At 46.8% G+C, this 9,683-nt stretch overlaps 28 non-coding genes across 28 annotated transcripts; all 28 read left to right on the top strand.

Annotated features, from left to right (window-relative positions):
- Positions 1–34: 34 nt before the first annotated feature.
- Positions 35–152, top strand: LOC145150125 (5S ribosomal RNA). Its single transcript, XR_013730951.1, has one exon. It is a non-coding gene; the product is annotated as a 5S ribosomal RNA (ribosomal RNA).
- A 230-nt stretch (positions 153–382) lies between these two features.
- On the top strand, positions 383–501 carry LOC145148324 (5S ribosomal RNA). The gene has a single exon (XR_013729213.1). It is a non-coding gene; the product is annotated as a 5S ribosomal RNA (ribosomal RNA).
- Positions 502–722: 221 nt separating this feature from the next.
- Positions 723–841, top strand: LOC145146954 (5S ribosomal RNA). Its single transcript, XR_013727874.1, has one exon. It is a non-coding gene; the product is annotated as a 5S ribosomal RNA (ribosomal RNA).
- Positions 842–1,070: 229 nt separating this feature from the next.
- Positions 1,071–1,189, top strand: LOC145154385 (5S ribosomal RNA). Its single transcript, XR_013734859.1, has one exon. It is a non-coding gene; the product is annotated as a 5S ribosomal RNA (ribosomal RNA).
- A 234-nt stretch (positions 1,190–1,423) lies between these two features.
- LOC145152523 (5S ribosomal RNA) lies at positions 1,424–1,542 on the top strand. The gene has a single exon (XR_013733058.1). It is a non-coding gene; the product is annotated as a 5S ribosomal RNA (ribosomal RNA).
- Positions 1,543–1,770: 228 nt separating this feature from the next.
- Positions 1,771–1,888, top strand: LOC145150126 (5S ribosomal RNA). The gene has a single exon (XR_013730952.1). It is a non-coding gene; the product is annotated as a 5S ribosomal RNA (ribosomal RNA).
- Positions 1,889–2,118: 230 nt separating this feature from the next.
- LOC145154093 (5S ribosomal RNA) lies at positions 2,119–2,237 on the top strand. The gene has a single exon (XR_013734576.1). It is a non-coding gene; the product is annotated as a 5S ribosomal RNA (ribosomal RNA).
- A 230-nt stretch (positions 2,238–2,467) lies between these two features.
- LOC145149715 (5S ribosomal RNA) lies at positions 2,468–2,585 on the top strand. The gene has a single exon (XR_013730566.1). It is a non-coding gene; the product is annotated as a 5S ribosomal RNA (ribosomal RNA).
- Positions 2,586–2,815: 230 nt separating this feature from the next.
- LOC145147350 (5S ribosomal RNA) lies at positions 2,816–2,934 on the top strand. Its single transcript, XR_013728258.1, has one exon. It is a non-coding gene; the product is annotated as a 5S ribosomal RNA (ribosomal RNA).
- A 229-nt stretch (positions 2,935–3,163) lies between these two features.
- LOC145149749 (5S ribosomal RNA) lies at positions 3,164–3,282 on the top strand. The gene has a single exon (XR_013730598.1). It is a non-coding gene; the product is annotated as a 5S ribosomal RNA (ribosomal RNA).
- Positions 3,283–3,512: 230 nt separating this feature from the next.
- LOC145152524 (5S ribosomal RNA) lies at positions 3,513–3,631 on the top strand. The gene has a single exon (XR_013733059.1). It is a non-coding gene; the product is annotated as a 5S ribosomal RNA (ribosomal RNA).
- Positions 3,632–3,863: 232 nt separating this feature from the next.
- LOC145153665 (5S ribosomal RNA) lies at positions 3,864–3,982 on the top strand. Its single transcript, XR_013734162.1, has one exon. It is a non-coding gene; the product is annotated as a 5S ribosomal RNA (ribosomal RNA).
- A 229-nt stretch (positions 3,983–4,211) lies between these two features.
- LOC145152525 (5S ribosomal RNA) lies at positions 4,212–4,330 on the top strand. Its single transcript, XR_013733060.1, has one exon. It is a non-coding gene; the product is annotated as a 5S ribosomal RNA (ribosomal RNA).
- A 232-nt stretch (positions 4,331–4,562) lies between these two features.
- LOC145150631 (5S ribosomal RNA) lies at positions 4,563–4,680 on the top strand. Its single transcript, XR_013731442.1, has one exon. It is a non-coding gene; the product is annotated as a 5S ribosomal RNA (ribosomal RNA).
- Positions 4,681–4,910: 230 nt separating this feature from the next.
- LOC145136448 (5S ribosomal RNA) lies at positions 4,911–5,029 on the top strand. The gene has a single exon (XR_013720470.1). It is a non-coding gene; the product is annotated as a 5S ribosomal RNA (ribosomal RNA).
- A 230-nt stretch (positions 5,030–5,259) lies between these two features.
- On the top strand, positions 5,260–5,378 carry LOC145152526 (5S ribosomal RNA). The gene has a single exon (XR_013733061.1). It is a non-coding gene; the product is annotated as a 5S ribosomal RNA (ribosomal RNA).
- Positions 5,379–5,609: 231 nt separating this feature from the next.
- Positions 5,610–5,727, top strand: LOC145150046 (5S ribosomal RNA). The gene has a single exon (XR_013730876.1). It is a non-coding gene; the product is annotated as a 5S ribosomal RNA (ribosomal RNA).
- A 230-nt stretch (positions 5,728–5,957) lies between these two features.
- Positions 5,958–6,076, top strand: LOC145148577 (5S ribosomal RNA). The gene has a single exon (XR_013729455.1). It is a non-coding gene; the product is annotated as a 5S ribosomal RNA (ribosomal RNA).
- Positions 6,077–6,307: 231 nt separating this feature from the next.
- On the top strand, positions 6,308–6,426 carry LOC145142759 (5S ribosomal RNA). Its single transcript, XR_013723825.1, has one exon. It is a non-coding gene; the product is annotated as a 5S ribosomal RNA (ribosomal RNA).
- Positions 6,427–6,657: 231 nt separating this feature from the next.
- LOC145150047 (5S ribosomal RNA) lies at positions 6,658–6,775 on the top strand. The gene has a single exon (XR_013730877.1). It is a non-coding gene; the product is annotated as a 5S ribosomal RNA (ribosomal RNA).
- Positions 6,776–7,005: 230 nt separating this feature from the next.
- On the top strand, positions 7,006–7,124 carry LOC145143823 (5S ribosomal RNA). Its single transcript, XR_013724857.1, has one exon. It is a non-coding gene; the product is annotated as a 5S ribosomal RNA (ribosomal RNA).
- A 229-nt stretch (positions 7,125–7,353) lies between these two features.
- LOC145149350 (5S ribosomal RNA) lies at positions 7,354–7,471 on the top strand. Its single transcript, XR_013730205.1, has one exon. It is a non-coding gene; the product is annotated as a 5S ribosomal RNA (ribosomal RNA).
- A 229-nt stretch (positions 7,472–7,700) lies between these two features.
- LOC145152527 (5S ribosomal RNA) lies at positions 7,701–7,819 on the top strand. The gene has a single exon (XR_013733062.1). It is a non-coding gene; the product is annotated as a 5S ribosomal RNA (ribosomal RNA).
- A 232-nt stretch (positions 7,820–8,051) lies between these two features.
- Positions 8,052–8,170, top strand: LOC145143608 (5S ribosomal RNA). The gene has a single exon (XR_013724638.1). It is a non-coding gene; the product is annotated as a 5S ribosomal RNA (ribosomal RNA).
- A 230-nt stretch (positions 8,171–8,400) lies between these two features.
- On the top strand, positions 8,401–8,519 carry LOC145155535 (5S ribosomal RNA). The gene has a single exon (XR_013735970.1). It is a non-coding gene; the product is annotated as a 5S ribosomal RNA (ribosomal RNA).
- Positions 8,520–8,751: 232 nt separating this feature from the next.
- On the top strand, positions 8,752–8,870 carry LOC145155940 (5S ribosomal RNA). Its single transcript, XR_013736367.1, has one exon. It is a non-coding gene; the product is annotated as a 5S ribosomal RNA (ribosomal RNA).
- A 233-nt stretch (positions 8,871–9,103) lies between these two features.
- Positions 9,104–9,222, top strand: LOC145152331 (5S ribosomal RNA). Its single transcript, XR_013732854.1, has one exon. It is a non-coding gene; the product is annotated as a 5S ribosomal RNA (ribosomal RNA).
- Positions 9,223–9,450: 228 nt separating this feature from the next.
- Positions 9,451–9,569, top strand: LOC145148301 (5S ribosomal RNA). Its single transcript, XR_013729191.1, has one exon. It is a non-coding gene; the product is annotated as a 5S ribosomal RNA (ribosomal RNA).
- The last annotated feature ends 114 nt before the right edge of the window (positions 9,570–9,683 follow it).

Raw genomic sequence — 9,683 nt, forward strand, 5'->3', positions numbered from 1 at the left:
AAGACATAAAAGCAATAAGCATGGATAGTATTTCGGGTGCGATCATACCAGCACTAATGCACCAGATCCCATCATAACTCCGTAGTTAAGCGTGCTTGGGCGAGAGTAGTACTAGGATGGGTGACCCCTGGGAAGTCCTCGTGTTGCACCCCCCTTTTTCGTTGCCTGTTTGCGTTTTTTTAGATTTTACGTGCGGTTTTTTTTTGTTTTTTTTTTCTTTCTTGCTATTTCTATGCTCGGGTGGCATCCGTTTCATTGTTCATGGTTTTCGTATTTTTTGAACGGAGAGGATCGGTCACGTGGGTCCCACGCCTCGCGTACGAAAACAAAGGAGGTTCTGCGTCTTTTAAGACATAAAAGCAATAAGCATGGATAGTATTTCGGGTGCGATCATACGAGCACTAATGCACCGGATCCCATCAGAACTCCGCAGTTAAGCGTGCTTGGGCGAGAGTAGTACTAGGATGGGTGACCCCCTGGGAAGTCCTCGTGTTTCACCCCCCTTTTTCGTTGCCCGTTTGCGTTTTTTTTAGATTTTACGTGCGGTTTTTTTTTTCTTTCTTGCTATTTTTATGCTCGGGTGGCATCCGTTTCATGGTTCATGGTTTTCGTATTTTTGGAACGGAGCCGATCGGTCACGTGGGTCCCACGCCTCGCGTACGAAAACAAAGGAGGTTCTGCGTATTTTAAGACATAAAAGCAATAAGCATGGATAGTATTTCGGGTGCGATCATACCAGCACTAATGCACCGGATCCCATTAGAACTCCGTAGTTAAGCGTGCTTGGGCGAGAGTAGTACTAGGATGGGTGAACCCCTGGGAAGTCCTCGTGTTGCACCCACCTTTTTCGTTGCCCGTTTGCGTTTTTTTAGATTTTACGTGCGGTTTTTTTTTGTTTTTTTTTCTTTCTTGCTATTTCTATCCTCGGGTGGCCTCCGCTTCATAGTTCATGGTTTTCGTATATTTGCAACGGAGCCGATCGGTCACGTGGGTCCCACGCCTCGCGTACGAAAACAAAGGAGGTTCTGCGTCTTTTAAGACATAAAAGCAATAAGCATGGATAATATTTCGGGTGCGATCATACCGGCACTAATGCACCGGATCCCATCAGAACTCCGCAGTTAAGCGTGCTTGGGCGAGAGTAGTACTAGGTTGGGTGACCCCCTGGGAAGTCCTCGTGTTGCACCCCCCTTTTTTCGTTTGCCCGTTTGCGTTTTTTTAGATTTTACGTGCGGTTTTTTTTTTTGTTTTTTTTTTCTTTCTTGCTATTTCTATGCTCGGGTGGCCTCCATTTCATGGTTGATGGTTTTCGTATTTTTGAAACGGCGCCGATCGGTCACGTGGGTCCCACGCCTCGCGTACGAAAACAAAGGAGGTTCTGCGTCTTTTAAGACATAAAAGCAATAAGCATGGATAATATTTCGGGTGCGATCATACCGGCACTAATGCACCGGATCCCATCAGAACTCCGCAGTTAAGCGTGCTTGGGCGAGAGTAGTACTAGGATGGGTGACCCCCTGGGAAGTCCTCGTGTTGCACCCCCCTTTTTCGTTTGCCCGTTTGCGTTTTTTTAGATTTTACGTGCGGTTTTTTTTTTTTTTTTTCTTTCTTGCTATTTCTATGCTCGGGTGGCCTCCGTTTCATGGTTGATGGTTTTCGTATTTTTGGAACGGCGCCGATCGGTCACGTGGGTCCCACGCCTCGCGTACGAAAACAAAGGAGGTTCTGCGTCTTTTAAGACATAAAAGCAATAAGCATGGATAGTATTTCGGGTGCGATCATACCAGCACTAATGCACCAGATCCCATCATAACTCCGTAGTTAAGCGTGCTTGGGCGAGAGTAGTACTAGGATGGGTGACCCCTGGGAAGTCCTCGTGTTGCACCCCCCTTTTTCGTTGCCTGTTTGCGTTTTTTTAGATTTTACGTGCGGTTTTTTTTTGTTTTTTTTTTCTTTCTTGCTATTTCTATGCTCGGGTGGCATCCGTTTCATTGTTCATGGTTTTCGTATTTTTTGAACGGAGAGGATCGGTCACGTGGGTCCCACGCCTCGCGTACGAAAACAAAGGAGGTTCTGCGTCTTTTAAGACATAAAAGCAATAAGCATGGATAGTATTTCGGGTGCGATCATACCAGCACTAATGCACCGGATCCCATCAGAACTCCGCAGTTAAGTGTGCTTGGGCGAGAGTAGTACTAGGATGGGTGACCCCCTGGGAAGTCCTCGTGTTGCACCCCCCTTTTTCGTTTGCCCGTTTGCGTTTTTTTAGATTTTACGTGCGGTTTTTTTTTTGTTTTTTTTCTTTCTTGCTGTTTGTATGCTCTGGTGGCCTCCGCTTCATGGTTCATGGTTTTCGTATTTTTGGAACGGAGCCGATCGGTCACGTGGGTCCCACGCCTCGCGTACGAAAACAAAGGAGGTTCTGCGTCTTTTAAGACATAAAAGCAATAAGCATGGATAGTATTTCGGGTGCGATCATACCAGCACTAATGCACCGGATCCCATTAGAACTCCTTAGTTAAGCGTGCTTGGGCGAGAGTAGTACTAGGATGGGTGACCCCTGGGAAGTCCTCGGGTTGCACCCCCCTTTTTCGTTGCCCGTTTGCGTTTTTTTAGATTTTACGTGCGGTTTTTTTTTTGTTTTTTTTTCTTTTTTGCTATTTCTATGCTCGGGTGGCCTCCGCTTCATGGTTCATGGTTTTCGTATTTTTGGAACGGAGCCGATCGGTCACGTGGGTCCCACGCCTCGCGTACGAAAACAAAGGAGGTTCTGCGTCTTTTAAGACATAAAAGCAATAAGCATGGATAATATTTCGGGTGCGATCATACCAGCACTAATGCACCGGATCCCATCAGAACTCCGCAGTTAAGCGTGCTTGGGCGAGAGTAGTACTAGGATGGGTGACCCCCTTGGAAGTCCTCGTGTTCCACCCCCCTTTTTCGTTGCCCGTTTGCGTTTTTTTTAGATTTTACGTGCTGTTTTTTTTTGTTTTTTTTCTTTCTTGCTATTTCTATGCTCGGGTGGCCTCCGCTTCATGGTTCATGGTTTTCGTATTTTTGGAACGGAGCCGATCGGTCACGTGGGTCCCACGCCTCGCGTACGAAAACAAAGGAGGTTCTGCGTCTTTTAAGACATAAAAGCAATAAGAATGGATAGTATTTTGGGTGCGATCATACCAGCACTAATGCACCGGATGCCATCAGAACTCCGCAGTTAAGCGTGCTTGGGCGAGAGTAGTACTAGGATGGGTGACCCCCTGGGAAGTCCTCGTGTTGGACCCCCCTTTTTCGTTGCCCGTTTGCGTTTTTTTAGATTTTACGTGCGGTTTTTTTTTTGTTTTTTTTTCTTTCTTGCTATTTCTATGCTTGGGTGGCCTCCGCTTCATGGTTCATGGTTTTCGTATTTTTGCAACGGAGCCGATCGGTCACGTGGGTCCCACGCCTCGCGTACGAAAACAAAGGAGGTTCTGCGTCTTTTAAGACATAAAAGCAATAAGCATGGATAATATTTCGGGTGCGATCATACCGGCACTAATGCACCGGATCCCATCAGAACTCCGCAGTTAAGCGTGCTTGGGCGAGAGTAGTACTAGGATGGGTGACCCCCTGGGAAGTCCTCGTGTTGCACCCCCCTTTTTCGTTTGCCCGTTTGCGTTTTTTTAGATTTTACGTGCGGTTTTTTTTTTGTTTTTTTTTTCTTTCTTGCTATTTCTATGCTCGGGTGGCCTCCGTTTCATGGTTGATGGTTTTCGTATTTTTGGAACGGCGCCGATCGGTCACGTGGGTCCCACGCCTCGCGTACGAAAACAAAGGAGGTTCTGCGTCTTTTAAGACATAAAAGCAATAAGCATGGATAGTATTTCGGGTGCGATCATACCAGCACTAATGCACCGGATCCCATTAGAACTCCGCAGTTAAGCGTGCTTGGGCGAGAGTAGTACTAGGATGGGTGACCCCCTGGGAAGTCCTCGTGTTGCACCCCCTTTTTTCGTTGCCCGTTTGCGTTTTTTTAGATTTTACGTGCGGTTTTTTTTTGTTTTTTTTTCTTTCTTGCTATTTCTATGCTCGGGTGGCCTCCGCTTCATGGTTCATGGTTTTCGTATTTTTGCAACGGAGCCGATCGGTCACGTGGGTCCCACGCCTCGCGTACGAAAACAAAGGAGGTTCTGCGTCTTTTAAGACATAAAAGCAATAAGCATGGATAATATTTCGGGTGCGATCATACCGGCACTAATGCACCGGATCCCATCAGAACTCCGCAGTTAAGCGTGCTTGGGCGAGAGTAGTACTAGGATGGGTGACCCCCTGGGAAGTCCTCGTGTTGCACCCCCCTTTTTCGTTTGCCCGTTTGCGTTTTTTTAGATTTTACGTGCGGTTTTTTTTTTGTTTTTTTATTCTTTCTTGCTATTTCTATGCTCGGGTGGCCTCCGTTTCATGGTTGATGGTTTTCGTATTTTTGGAACGGCGCCGATCGGTCACGTGGGTCCCACGCCTCGCGTACGAAAATAAAGGAGGTTCTGCGTCTTTTAAGACATAAAAGCAATAAGCATGGATAGTATTTCGGGTGCGATCATACCAGCTCTAATGCACCAGATCCCATCATAACTCCGCAGTTAAGCGTGCTTGGGCGAGAGTAGTACTAGGATGGGTGACCCCTGGGAAGTCCTCGTGTTGCACCCCCTTTTTCGTTGCCTGTTTGCGTTTTTTTAGATTTTACGTGACGTTTTTTTTTTGTTTTTTTTTTCTTTCTTGCTATTTCTATGCTCGGGTGGCCTCCGTTTCATGGTTGATGGTTTTCGTATTTTTGGAACGGCGCCGATCGGTCACGTGGGTCCCACGCCTCGCGTACGAAAACAAAGGAGGTTATGCGTCTTTTAAGACATAAAAGCAATAAGCATGGATAGTATTTCGGGTGCGATCATACCAGCACTAATGCACCGGATCCCATTAGAACTCTGCAGTTAAGCGTGCTTGGGCGAGAGTAGTACTAGGATGGGTGACCCCCTGGGAAGTCCTCGTGTTGCACCCCCCTTTTTCGTTGCTCGTTTGCGTTTTTTTAGATTTTACGTGCGGTTTTTTTTTTGTTTTTTTTTCTTTCTTGCTATTTCTATGCTCGGGTGGCCTCCGCTTCATGGTTCATGGTTTTCGTATTTTTGCAACGGAGCCGATCGGTCACGTGGGTCCTACGCCTCGCGTACGAAAACAAAGGAGGTTCTGCGTCTTTTAAGACATAAAAGCAATAAGCATGGATAATATTTCGGGTGCGATCATACCGGCACTAATGCACCGGATCCCATCAGAACTCCGCAGTTAAGCGTGCTTGGGCGAGAGTAGTACTAGGATGGGTGACCCCCTGGGAAGTCCTCGTGTTGCACCCCCCTTTTTCGTTTGCCCGTTTGCGTTTTTTTAGATTTTACGTGCGGTTTTTTTTTGTTTTTTTTTTCTTTCTTGCTATTTCTATGCTCGTGTGGCCTCCGTTTCATGGTTGATGGTTTTCGTATTTTTGGAACGGCGCCGATCGGTCACGTGGGTCCCACGCCTCGCGTACGAAAATAAAGGAGGTTCTGCGTCTTTTAAGACATAAAAGCAATAAGCATGGATAGTATTTCGGGTGCGATCATACCAGCACTAATGCACCAGATCCCATCATAACTCCGCAGTTAAGCGTGCTTGGGCGAGAGTAGTACTAGGATGGGTGACCCCTGGGAAGTCCTCGTGTTGCACCCCCTTTTTCGTTGCCTGTTTGCGTTTTTTTAGATTTTACGTGCCGTTTTTTTTTGTTTTTTTTTTTCTTTCTTGCTATTTATATGCTCGGGTGGCCTCCGTTTCATGGTTGATGGTTTTCGTATTTTTGGAACGGCGCCGATCGGTCACGTGGGTCCCACGCCTCGCGTACGAAAACAAAGGAGGTTCTGCGTCTTTTAAGACATAAAAGCAATAAGCATGGATAGTATTTCGGGTGCGATCATACCAGCACTAATGCAACGGATCCCATTAGAACTCTGCAGTTAAGCGTGCTTGGGCGAGAGTAGTACTAGGATGGGTGATCCCCTGGGAAGTCCTCGTGTTGCACCCCCCTTTTTCGTTGCCCGTTTGCGTTTTTTTAGATTTTACGTGCGGTTTTTTTTTTGTTTTTTTTTTCTTTCTTGCTATTTCTATGCTCGGGTGGCCTCCGCTTCATGGTTCATGGTTTTCGTATTTTTGCAACGGAGCCGATCGGTCACGTGGGTCCCACGCCTCGCGTACGAAAACAAAGGAGGTTCTGCGTCTTTTAAGACATAAAAGCAATAAGCATGGATAATATTTCGGGTGCGATCATACCGGCACTAATGCACCGGATCCTATCAGAACTCCGCAGTTAAGCGTGCTTGGGCGAGAGTAGTACTAGGATGGGTGACCCCCTGGGAAATCCTCGTGTTGCACCCCCTTTTTCGTTTGCCCGTTTGCGTTTTTTTAGATTTTACGTGCGGTTTTTTTTTTGTTTTTTTTTTCTTTCTTGCTATTTCTATGCTCGGGTGGCCTCCGTTTCATGGTTGATGGTTTTCGTATTTTTGGAACGGCGCCGATCGGTTACGTGGGTCCCACGCCTCGCGTACGAAAACAAAGGAGGTTCTGCGTCTTTTAAGACATAAAAGCAATAAGCATGGATAGTATTTCGGGTGCGATCATACCAGCACTAATGCACCAGATCCCATCATAACTCCGCAGTTAAGCGTGCTTGGGCGAGAGTAGTACTAGGATGGGTGACCCCTGGGAAGTCCTCGTGTTGCACCCCCCTTTTTCGTTGCCTGTTTGCGTTTTTTTAGATTTTACGTGCGGTTTTTTTTTGTTTTTTTTTTCTTTCTTGCTATTTCTATGCTCGGGTGGCATCCGTTTCATGGTTCATGGTTTTCGTATTTTTGGAACGGAGAGGATCGGTCACGTGGGTCCCACGCCTCGCGTACGAAAACAAAGGAGGTTCTGCGTCTTTTAAGACATAAAAGCAATAAGCATGGATAGTATTTCGGGTACGATCATACCAGCACTAATGCACCGGATCCCATCAGAACTCCGCAGTTAAGCGTGCTTGGGCGAGAGTAGTACTAGGATGGGTGACCCCCTGGGAAGTCCTCGTGTTGCACCCCCCTTTTTCGTTTGCCCGTTTGCGTTTTTTTAGATTTTACGTGCGGTTTTTTTTTGTTTTTTTTCTTTCTTGCTGTTTGTATGCTCGGGTGGCCTCCGCTTCATGGTTCATGGTTTTCGTATTTTTGGAACGGAGACGATCGGTCACGTGGGTCCCACGCCTCGCGTACGAAAACAAAGGAGGTTCTGCGTCTTTTAAGACATAAAAGCAATAAGCATGGATAGTATTTCGGGTGCGATCATACCAGCACTAATGCACCGGATCCCATCAGAACTCCTTAGTTAAGCGTGCTTGGGCGAGAGTAGTACTAGGATGGGTGACCCCTGGGAAGTCCTCGGGTTGCACCCCCCTTTTTCGTTGCCCGTTTGCGTTTTTTTAGATTTTACGTGCGGTTTTTTTTTGTTTTTTTTTCTTTTTTGCTATTTCTATGCTCGGGTGGCCTCCGCTTCATGGTTCATGGTTTTCGTATTTTTGCAACGGAGCCGATCGGTCACGTGGGTCCCACGCCTCGCGTACGAAAACAAAGGAGGTTCTGCGTCTTTTAAGACATAAAAGCAATAAGCATGGATAATATTTCGGGTGCGATCATACCGGCACTAATGCACCGGATCCCATCAGAACTCCGCAGTTAAGCGTGCTTGGGCGAGAGTAGTACTAGGATGGGTGACCCCCTGGGAAGTCCTCGTGTTGCACCCCCCTTTTTCGTTTGCCCGTTTGCGTTTTTTTTGATTTTACGTGCGGTTTTTTTTTTGTTTTTTTTTTCTTTCTTGCTATTTCTATGCTCGGGTGGCCTCCGTTTCATGGTTGATGGTTTTCGTATTTTTGGAACGGCGCCGATCGGTCACGTGGGTCCCACGCCTCGCGTACGAAAACAAAGGAGGTTCTGCGTCTTTTAAGAGATAAAAGCAATAAGCATGGATAGTATTTCGGGTGCGATCATACCAGCACTAATGCACCGGATCCTATTAGAACTCCGCAGTTAAGCGTGCTTGGGCGAGAGTAGTACTAGGATGGGTGACCCCCTGGGAAGTCCTCGTGTTGCACCCCCCTTTTTCGTTTGCCCGTTTGCGTTTTTTTAGATTTTACGTGCGGTTTTTTTTTTGTTTTTTTTCTTTCTTGCTATTTCTATGCTCGGGTGGCCTCCGCTTCATGGTTCATGGTTTTCGTATTTTTGCAACGGAGCCGATCGGTCACGTGGGTCCCACGCCTCGCGTACGAAAACAAAGGAGGTTCTGCGTCTTTTAAGACATAAAAGCAATAAGCATGGATAATATTTCGAGTGCGATCATACCGGCACTAATGCACCGGATCCCATCAGAACTCCGCAGTTAAGCGTGCTTGGGCGAGAGTAGTACTAGGATGGGTGACCCCCTGGGAAGTCCTCGTGTTGCACCCCCCTTTTTCGTTTGCCCGTTTGCGTTTTTTTAGATTTTATGTGCGGTTTTTTTTTTGTTTTTTTTTTCTTTCTTGCTATTTCTATGCTCGGGTGGCCTCCGTTTCATGGTTGATGGTTTTCGTATTTTTGGAACGGCGCCGATCGGTCACGTGGGTCCCACGCCTCGCGTACGAAAACAAAGGAGGTTCTGCGTCTTTTAAGACATAAAAGCAATAAGCATGGATAGTATTTCGGGTGCGATCATACCAGCACTAATGCATCGGATCCCATCAGAACTCCGCAGTTAAGCGTGCTTGGGCGAGAGTAGTACTAGGATGGGTGACCCCCTGGGAAGTCCTCGTGTTGCACCCCCCTTTTTCGTTTGCCCGTTTGCGTTTTTTTAGATTTTACGTGCGGTTTTTTTTTTGTTTTTTTTTTTCTTTCTTGCTGTTTCTATGCTCGGGTGGCATCCGTTTCATGGTTGATGGTTTTCGTATTTTTGGAACGGAGACGATCGGTCACGTGGGTCCCACGCCTCGCGTACGAAAACAAAGGAGGTTCTGCGTCTTTTAAGACATAAAAGCAATAATCATGAATAGTATTTCGGGTGCGATCATACCAGCACTAATGCACCGGATCCCATCAGAACTCCGCAGTTAAGCGTGCTTGGGCGAGAGTAGTACTAGGATGGGTGACCCCCTGGGAAGTCCTCGTGTTGCACCCCCCTTTTTCGTTTGCCCGTTTGCGTTTTTTTAGATTTTACGTGCGGTTTTTTTTTGTTTTTTTTCTTTCTTGCTGTTTCTATGCTCGGGTGGCATCCGTTTCATGGTTGATGGTTTTCGTATTTTTGGAACGGAGCCGATCGGTCACGTGGGTCCCACGCCTCGCGTACGAAAACAAAGGAGGTTCTGCGTCTTTTAAGACATAAAAGCAATAAAAAGGATAGTATTTCGGGTGCGATCATACCAGCACTAATGCACCGGATCCCATTAGAACTCCTTAGTTAAGCGTGCTTAGGCGAGAGTAGTACTAGGATGGGTGACCCCCTGGGAAGTCCTCGTGTTGCACCCCCCTTTTTCGTTGCCCGTTTGCGTTTTTTTAGATTTTACGTGCGGTTTTTTTTTGTTTTTTTTTTCTTTTTCGCTATTTCTATGCTCGGGTGGCCTCCGTTTCATGGTTCATGGT

The sequence above is a fragment of the Lactuca virosa genome, chromosome 1 (assembly GCF_052849685.1).
Source record: "Lactuca virosa cultivar CGN04683 chromosome 1, Lactuca_virosa_CGN04683_v6, whole genome shotgun sequence".
In the NCBI taxonomy this organism is placed as follows: domain Eukaryota; kingdom Viridiplantae; phylum Streptophyta; class Magnoliopsida; order Asterales; family Asteraceae; genus Lactuca; species Lactuca virosa.